The following is an 8,629-nucleotide window of genomic DNA, read 5'->3' on the forward strand; positions in this document are numbered from 1 at the left end:
AGACGCGCTGAAAATAATTCTCAACAGCATCATTTTTGAAGAAATATGAACCGATGATTCTACTGGCCCACAAACCACACCAAACTGTTTTTTTTTCGGGATAAAATAGCAGTTCTTGAATCCCTTCAGGTTGCTCTTCGTCTCAAATTCGGCAATTGTGCTTGCTTACATGCTCATGGGCATAAAATGGGACTGAGCGCTGAACAAAATTCGAAAATTCGAAAACATTGGAGCTTTGTGGAACTTTTCAAGAACACATAGAGCGAAGCGTTGTCCCTTGGGAAGGTCGAGCGGCTACAGTTCTTGCCAAGTCGTTCCATACGTCAGTTCGAATTGCTGCGAACATCACCGAATCAACTGCCACGATCTTCGTTTGGACAGTCAGCTACGTCTGTTATCGTGTATTTTCGGTCGAATATTATCCAATAATGAATGCTGGGCTTCAAGATGAGTGATGATGTTGCGAATAGTATGCTGAGTAGGCCGATTATGTTGACCATAAGTTGAGCGAAGCGCTCGAAACACATTCTTACAGGACTGTAGTCAAAATTAAACAGTGGGCGTGGCAGCGCACTTTTTTTGGTAAATTACAAATCTCGGGACCTGTTGGACCGATTTCAACCAAATTCAGTACATGGTATTATTTGAACATTTCTTTATCACAGTACGAAAACGGGTAAAATCGGACTATAACCACGCCTACTTCCGATATAACACAATTTTAAATTATTTTCGATTCTTTCAAGAGAGGAATTAATAAAACAAGATAAAACTTTGCACGAATAGTGCCTTTAAAATATGTCACCTTGTGATCAAAAATTGTCCACATCGAATTAAAACTGTTCAAGCCCCTACGTACCGAATTTGTGGACCGCCGTATCTGTAGTTGACTTTTTACCGAAATTATGTGATTGAAATTCGGAGAGATTTTTTTCCTGAAAATAGTTTGTCTATGGTTTGAATCCGGTCAATATTTCCCTTAGTGCTGATTTACATATCTAATATAAAGATTTTTGAAATTCTGGGTGACTATCTTTATATATATAAATCTTCTGACCGTGTGTTTGTAATTGAACTGCTCCTAAACAGCTGGACCGATTTTGATGAAATTTTTTGTGTGTGTTCAAGGATATTCGAGAATGGTTTAGATTCACAATTTGGTCCACTGGAAAATGTTTTTTTAAATTAAGTTTTCATTTGTAATCAATTGCTAATTTGGGAATGTTTGGCCGATAGATTGCGCCACCATCGCAGTATCCAATATTCAAACCTTAAATTGGCGTAAACGTGCAATAAACAAAACAATGTCAAAGTAAAAGGCGACATCTGTAGACAAGTTTTCATAACGTGGACAGAGTTGTTCGTTCTTAAGTAATAAATTGGGTGATTCAATACATCTATGGGTAGCTATAACATTTTTTTCATACCTGCTAACTATTGGAGGGGGTATCTTGACATTTAAAATTGCAAAAGATCTGGCAAAAAGAAAAATGCGGCATAACTGAACCGTTGCTAAAAAGGGTCTATTAAAATTTGAGATATACAGAAATCTTTTTGAAGCATTGCAAGACTGATGCTATGATTTCACTGATGCACAGCCCAAATTTAATAGAATTTTTACCCCAAAAACTAATTTTTCTTAACGCACAAAATGCTTTTTGATTCATTTTTGTTGCTTCACCAAAAATGCGATTATTCCTAAATATTTATAATCTAACTAATAGAAATCATATAGATGGTCTTAGTAGTACTACATATGTATCAGCCACAGTGAAACATGGGCGGGTCCTCTAGTATCCGTATATGTCGGTCAATATGATAGTCATCTTAATGTAAATTGAGAGAACGGTTTTTTATTATAACGGTGAAACTTTGTGCCTAAAATAAATAAAAGTGGGCAAAAACTTGTCTTAGACCCCATATAACTGACAACTCCTATGTACCTGAAGGTGTTAATCCGATTTAATACTTGCAACTTGCAAGAGTATGAAATGTTCGGTTATACCCGAACTTGGCCATTCTTTCTTTTTATTTTACTTTTTTATGCTTATTTTTATTTTTAAATTTATTTCTTATATTATTTTATTTTTTTGTATTTTTGCTGTTCACTAGCACAACAATGTACCAAATTTTTTCTCCAAGTGGCAACAACCCCGTCACATTGACGCACACGCAGCGCGCGGCCAATTCACACTTTGGAGCCACTGCACTGCCATAAGTAAATAACATCTTCATTACTCATCCGTGTGCTGCCACAGATGTGTACTATATTTCTGTGCGACTGCCAGTTATTAACTCTTGCTATCTGAGCTAACGCTAATTTTGCGTACACACGTAATGACGGCAATGCCATGCGGATAATAAAGCAGCGCATGAAAGTAAAACAACATTGCGGCAGTTGCACAGCTAAATAACAGTAGCTGCTGCAGTGATGGAGGAACTCATTGTTCCATATATATTGTATGTATATGCCTCTATAGAGTTATGAATGTGCTAAAGAGCATGTTGCAGCCATGGCCGGGTGACTGGTCGACACCGCTGAACCTGGTGGCAATGTGTTGAACTGTTGTTGTTGCAATGTTACTACCTGTGTTGAAGCTCGTAACATTTGCAATATTGCAGTTTCTTTATATTTTTTATTACTGATTTCATTCAATTTTTCAGAATTTTCTGTGAGTCCTTCGGCATTTTTATAAATTCAACGTAACCCATAACAAGCCGATATTTGTTTGTTTTCACTGTTATACCTATTCCAACATAGGTTAAGCTATACTAGTCGGATATGCATGACTCATAGATCTACTGTTCCTTTGCAATGCCGAATGGTGGTTCGATTTAATTCGGGCTGCAGTGATCGTCATACAGAATGTCAACGTTTTTTTGCGAACCTTAAGACAGACTTCATATGTATCTAATTTTTGAAATTTCATCTGACTGCTTGAATTGGGAAACCCATAAATAACTATAACCAACATCCTTCTACAGTGGTTTCCAGAGCGTTTGAGTAAAAAGCAAGTGTTTTTCTACTTCGGAGCTCTTGTATGTCCAGAAAGTATTCCATCTCACCATGATCAGTCTATCAGCCGTTTCGTAAATTTCATGCTGTATCGTTTTTAGTGTATTATGTAACATATTTGCTGTGCTGGTTCAGTAACCAGACGGATGGTATTTCATTTCCTGGAATGGTTTTGAGGTCTAAAATCCGGAATATATGATATGCAACCGCTTTCCGGCAGTACAGTCACCACGTCTACTGTCTCCCTGCTTCTTAGAAACTAAGTTCTGAGTTTATTGCTTTAAATACCGCTTGGCTATCGGCGTATATATTGTTCTTCTTTATGTTAACAGCTCCCTTCCTAACCGCGAAGGTTCTGGAAAATTCTGCAGTGTTCCGAAAGTGTGAGTTGCCACAGTTACTTATAGCAGTAGGAAGCATCATTATTCCCATGAAAACAAAATAATATAACTGACAAGCATAATCTCAAAAAATTCATAGGACCATTTGCTTGGATTTAAATGCCGAATGTGTCTCTCTTTTTTGGTTACAAAAAACCAACTTGCTCCTTTTGCCAAACTTTCAGAGCTAACGGGTTATAACAACTTGGATCCATTTTAATTCTGCTCTCTTTTTATACTCTCAAATCATCTTGCATCTAGTATAATAGTTTAGCTCTCTTAACGGTTGCTTGTAACACCTAAAAAAAAAAGGTGCGTGGAGTCTCTACGCGCGGAAGAAGTTATACTTCTTAGTGATATTCAGAAATGCATATCATTTTGTATGAAAGAAAACTAGAACATTTAAATTCATTATGCACATTTTATAAAGCAAAGTTTTGACTCGGAAAGTAGTTCTGTCTCTTCGTTGCGGAAGGGAATATGCAGCGTAAACATCTATGTCTATATGTATTCACGATCATACGTATACATACATACATATTTAAGCATGTTTGTAGGCGAAGCTGCTACAGCGGCAAGGGGAGACAATCGGCGGCCATTACTTTACTTATGCCATAGAAATTCTATTGCTACGAATATGAAAATGACAACGAAATAATGCAAATATGCATATTTCTAAAAGTCATTAATTTCTTTGAAGAAATGAAAGGAATGAATGATCCTGAGAAGTACAGTCTTAACTTTTCAACGGCCAACGCAGAACATTTCAACCAAAAGAAATTTATTCATTAAAATCACCACTCAGAAGTCGTTTTACCCGTTGTAAGCAAACGATTTTCGAAGAAACATCATTTCTAATATGCCACAAGACAAAATTAGAAATGAACTTCTTAAACCTCACGCTGTCAGATAAAACGATATACCTCGTCATTGCGGGTCGATTTCCAAAAAATGTAGATGAAGACTAACTACAGAAATGATCCTGTAAAGTATAGCCCTAATTTTTCAACGGCCAACGCAGAGTATTTCAACAAAAAGATGCGCAAAATAGTTGAGAATTCGCAGAAATGAAAGACAAACGAAAGAAAAAGAAGCATAACTTCAATAATACACAAGCATACAAACATACACATGTGAATATGTCACCAACCAAAAATTGAAACATTGTTCTACAAATGCAACAACAGCATAAGCATGGCAACATTGTGTTGTTGGTAGAAAAGCCGAGCTGTGCCGAAAGAAACGAACAAATGATCGCCGATTGTCACCGCTTCGCTTGCTGCTCGAACATCTTCGCAGACAAGGTTGCGTTAGATTCATATTGAGCAAGGTTGCGCAACCTGAATCTATCGCAACCTTTTCCGAACTCGTATAAGAAGTATAACTTCACAAAATCGGGCAAGATATAAGATTAGGTAAATCAAAATATATCAAAACTCATGACGACACAAATTTAAATATTTCTGGTGGACTGTATCTTCGGACCACTGATTGATCGGGTAATCAATTTAACTTCGCTTTTCTTTCCTAGAATTTGCATTAAATACACTCGTTGATATTTTATTAAAATATACAGAATTTTTATTTAGGTCTTTAACTTTGTGGCATTCGTTTTAAGTTTAAAAAAATTACATTGAACAATCATACTACCAACGTAGTTTTTGTTAAGCACAAATTTTGTATCGATTATCCAGTGCATTGGCGGCACGAATGAAGGAAATGATTCCGCTCCCAAAGTGTAGTTATTGACGATATATCGTTTATTCTAGATAAAAAAAGAACAGTGGATAAAAAGAAAAGAAACTACATCAAAGATATTGCATATATACTCACTGCTAAAATCGGACACTTCGCCGGCAAGTTGAGAACTCGAATAATCTTCCCCATCATAATTTTCAACAATCTACTTTTATGCACGCCGTTTAGTAACTTACAGCCGTCCTGCTCTATATCTAGCAAATTCATTTTCTTATTGTTAGCACGTAGCATATCAATTTTGATCTGTATCGTGAAATTACCACCTTCATATAATTCAAGCTCAACATAAACTATTATTTTATTGTCCACATTGTAGAATTTGTAATTGAATACACTGAAGTTATAGTTTGGACCGGCAGTGTAATTCATGTAATACATATGAATGCCAAAGTTGCGCTGAAATCAAGCATTGCATCTTTTTTTCATAAAATAATTCAAAGACATTTTTTCAATTACCTCGCAGTTATTGAGCTTATATAGTAGTGGCAAAATACAAAGGACTATGACAAGTCCCTTGCCGATATCCAGCATGTTTCCACGAAGCTTACACTTTTCAGTTTGGAATGTAATTTAAAACTAATTTATTGATGCAAGAGAGTCATTTGTAAACCAATGTTTTTACATAATTATATCATTTTATACCCATTAATGACATTTAACTTCAGTTAAGTTCTTTTAATATTAGTTACATAGTATATGGATAAATATACATATATATGTATGACTATAAGTATAATGTATAACTAATTGCATTTTTGGTGCTGTTGTTGATTATAAAATCTCTTTCGTATATGATATTATACTAAAGGTATCTATTATTTTTTTAATAGATCGATTTGCTAATCGGTATTTCGTGTTTTGAAACTGCGATTGGGTTGCGCCATATGACGTCAGAAAGTTAAGTTTTCCTACAAAAAAAACTCTTCAGTCAGTTTTGTGGTTGCTTTACCCACTATTGTTTCAGCATGCATCAAAAATGGTCATCAAGATAGAGGTGAAATACGTCATATTTTAAAGTTTGTCTTCGGTAAAGGCAAAATCGGAAACCAGGTAACGGAAAATCTGAATAGTGTTTAGGGTGCTCACAAGGCACAGCAAATCAATGTTCAACTTTAGTTTCGTCACATCCGATCCGGCAATTTTGAAAGGTGTGTCTCTTATTGATTGTGGGCAAATCGCGGTGAGTCGGCATAAACTATGGCCAAGCGAAAAATGCTGGTTAGGACGTATTTACCACGTGTTTGGTGGGATTGACAGGAAATCAGCTATTATGAGCTTCTCCACAATTGCTAAACTTTTATTAGGGACCTATACTGTCAGCCGTCTACCTTGGACTTTATGAAAAAAGCAATTGCCCGGAAGGGGTCAGCGTACATTAGGACCACACATATCGATAGTGGTTCGAATTTCCCGAAGCTTGCTTTAGATGTTCTTTTGCATTCATCTACTTTGCAACTACTTATTACTGCCTGTTCTTAAATGGCGAATGATTTTGCTGGTGAACACTCTCCAAGTTTTTTGCTAATAGAGACGAGGATTTTTATGAGAGTTACTTTCAAAATTCTAAAAATTGGAGATTCCAAGTATAGTCAGGCTCTTCTGCACCAGGTCTTTGCAACGGAGTGCAGGTTTTCCTCTCCTCTGCTTCCCCGAGGGGTACTGTGTCGAATACTTTCAGAGCTGAAGTGTTTTCATCCACTCGGACGACATAGCCTAATCAGCGTAGACGCTGTCTTTAAATTCGCTGAACTACGTACGTCAATGTCGTCGTATATCTCGTACCATAAATCTTTCGCAGAACTTTTCTCTCGAAAACTCGTAACGTCGACTTATTAGATGTTGTCATCGTCAATGCCTCTGCACCATATAATAGGACGGGGATTATGAGTGATTTGTAGAGTTTTGAGTTTTTGTTCGTCGAGAGAGGACTTTACTTCTCAATTGCTTACTGCGTTTAATTTCGAGGCTGACGTTGTTTTTAGTGTTAATACTGTTTAATCCAAAATTGACGAAATTATCTATGACTTTGAAGTTATTACCAGAACATCAATAGTGACGTAATAGCCAATTCGCGAGTGCGATTACAGTTTGTTAGATGACAGGAGGATATTTCGTCTTCGGGAAGTGTTGTACGGATCATTCTGTACAAATTTATCTAAGAGATTATGGTGCTAAAAACTGTTACGAGCCAGCGAATTTTAAGGCAAAGTTTTTTAGGGATTCTAAAAATTTGTGAGTGAGTTTTTTAGACATGAAATTTAATACATCCGAATGAAATTTAATACGTAGGTGTTGATTTTCTATTGATTATTTGTCGGAATCGGTCAGATCGGTAAATATATCACATATCTCCCATAAAACCGATTATTTTTTAAACCTCGCCTTAAAACGATAACATTATTAGCGCTGATGTACTAATGAAGCTGACAATATGACCTCAGTGTTGCAGAATTTATTATGAATTTTGAAAGAATCATATCGATCAATGAGATGGTTAAAACGTTGATGTAGCACACAAATCCATCAGCGAAATGGGTCACATTCTGCCGATTGTCACTAGGGAAATTTGAGACGAATTGTCGACAAGCGTTTTAACTTCTCTAGAGCTATGAACTGTGTCATCAGCAATATTCTCACGGCAGATTCCACACTTAGATTATGAGTAACGCTCTGGAGGCAATAAATATATGTTTCCAGAGAAGATTATATTTTGAGTCGAGCTAGTCAAGAGAAATCTAGATTGGTTGCTATAAGAAGCGCACACTTTTCTCATTGGTTCATTTTGGTCAAAATGCCAAAGATATTCCAAAAAAGCGTTAGCAGAGTATACACAATCCTGTTGTTATACGAGAATTACTTCAACCGATGATAGGTCGGAGTGAATAAATTAAACGAAAAGTACTCAAACGCGTTATACCCGATTGTTTCGGTTATATTTGCTGTTAGCACCACAATGTTACACCATTAATACACTTCAATAATAACCGATTAAGTTTGCTGGAATTGATATATTTAGTCAAAGAGATTAAATTATACATAATTCTTAGAGGGACTTCCGGACTTTAACTTTGTTGAATGCGTTTTAAGTTTGTAAATATTGCCCTGAAGAATCATATACCCAGCATATTTATTGTTACCCGCAAATTTTGTTTGTATAACCCAGTGCATTGGCTGCATGAATGGAGGAAGTGATTCCGCAGTCAAAGTGTAGTTATTGACGAAATATAGTTTATTCTGCAGAAAAAAAAGAACAATGGAAAAAATAAAATGAAAGAAAAAAAAAGCTTTTAAGGTATTTCAAACACACTCACTGCTAAAAGAGGACACTTCTTCGGCATGTTGGTAACCTGAATAATCTGCTCTGATATAACTTTCAATAATCTACTTTTATGCACACCGGTTAATAGCTTACAGCCGTCTTGGTGTATATTTAACACATTTATTTTCTTATTATTAGCACGTAGCATATCAAGTT

General features: G+C 36.0%; 1 pseudogene; it reads right to left on the reverse strand.

The window, feature by feature from the left end:
• Window positions 1-4,192: 4,192 nt before the first annotated feature.
• Window positions 4,193-4,395, reverse strand: LOC120779227 (annotated as a pseudogene).
• Between the last annotated feature and the right edge of the window lie 4,234 nt (window positions 4,396-8,629).

The sequence above is a fragment of the Bactrocera tryoni genome, chromosome 5 (assembly GCF_016617805.1).
Source record: "Bactrocera tryoni isolate S06 chromosome 5, CSIRO_BtryS06_freeze2, whole genome shotgun sequence".
In the NCBI taxonomy this organism is placed as follows: Eukaryota; Metazoa; Arthropoda; class Insecta; order Diptera; family Tephritidae; genus Bactrocera; species Bactrocera tryoni.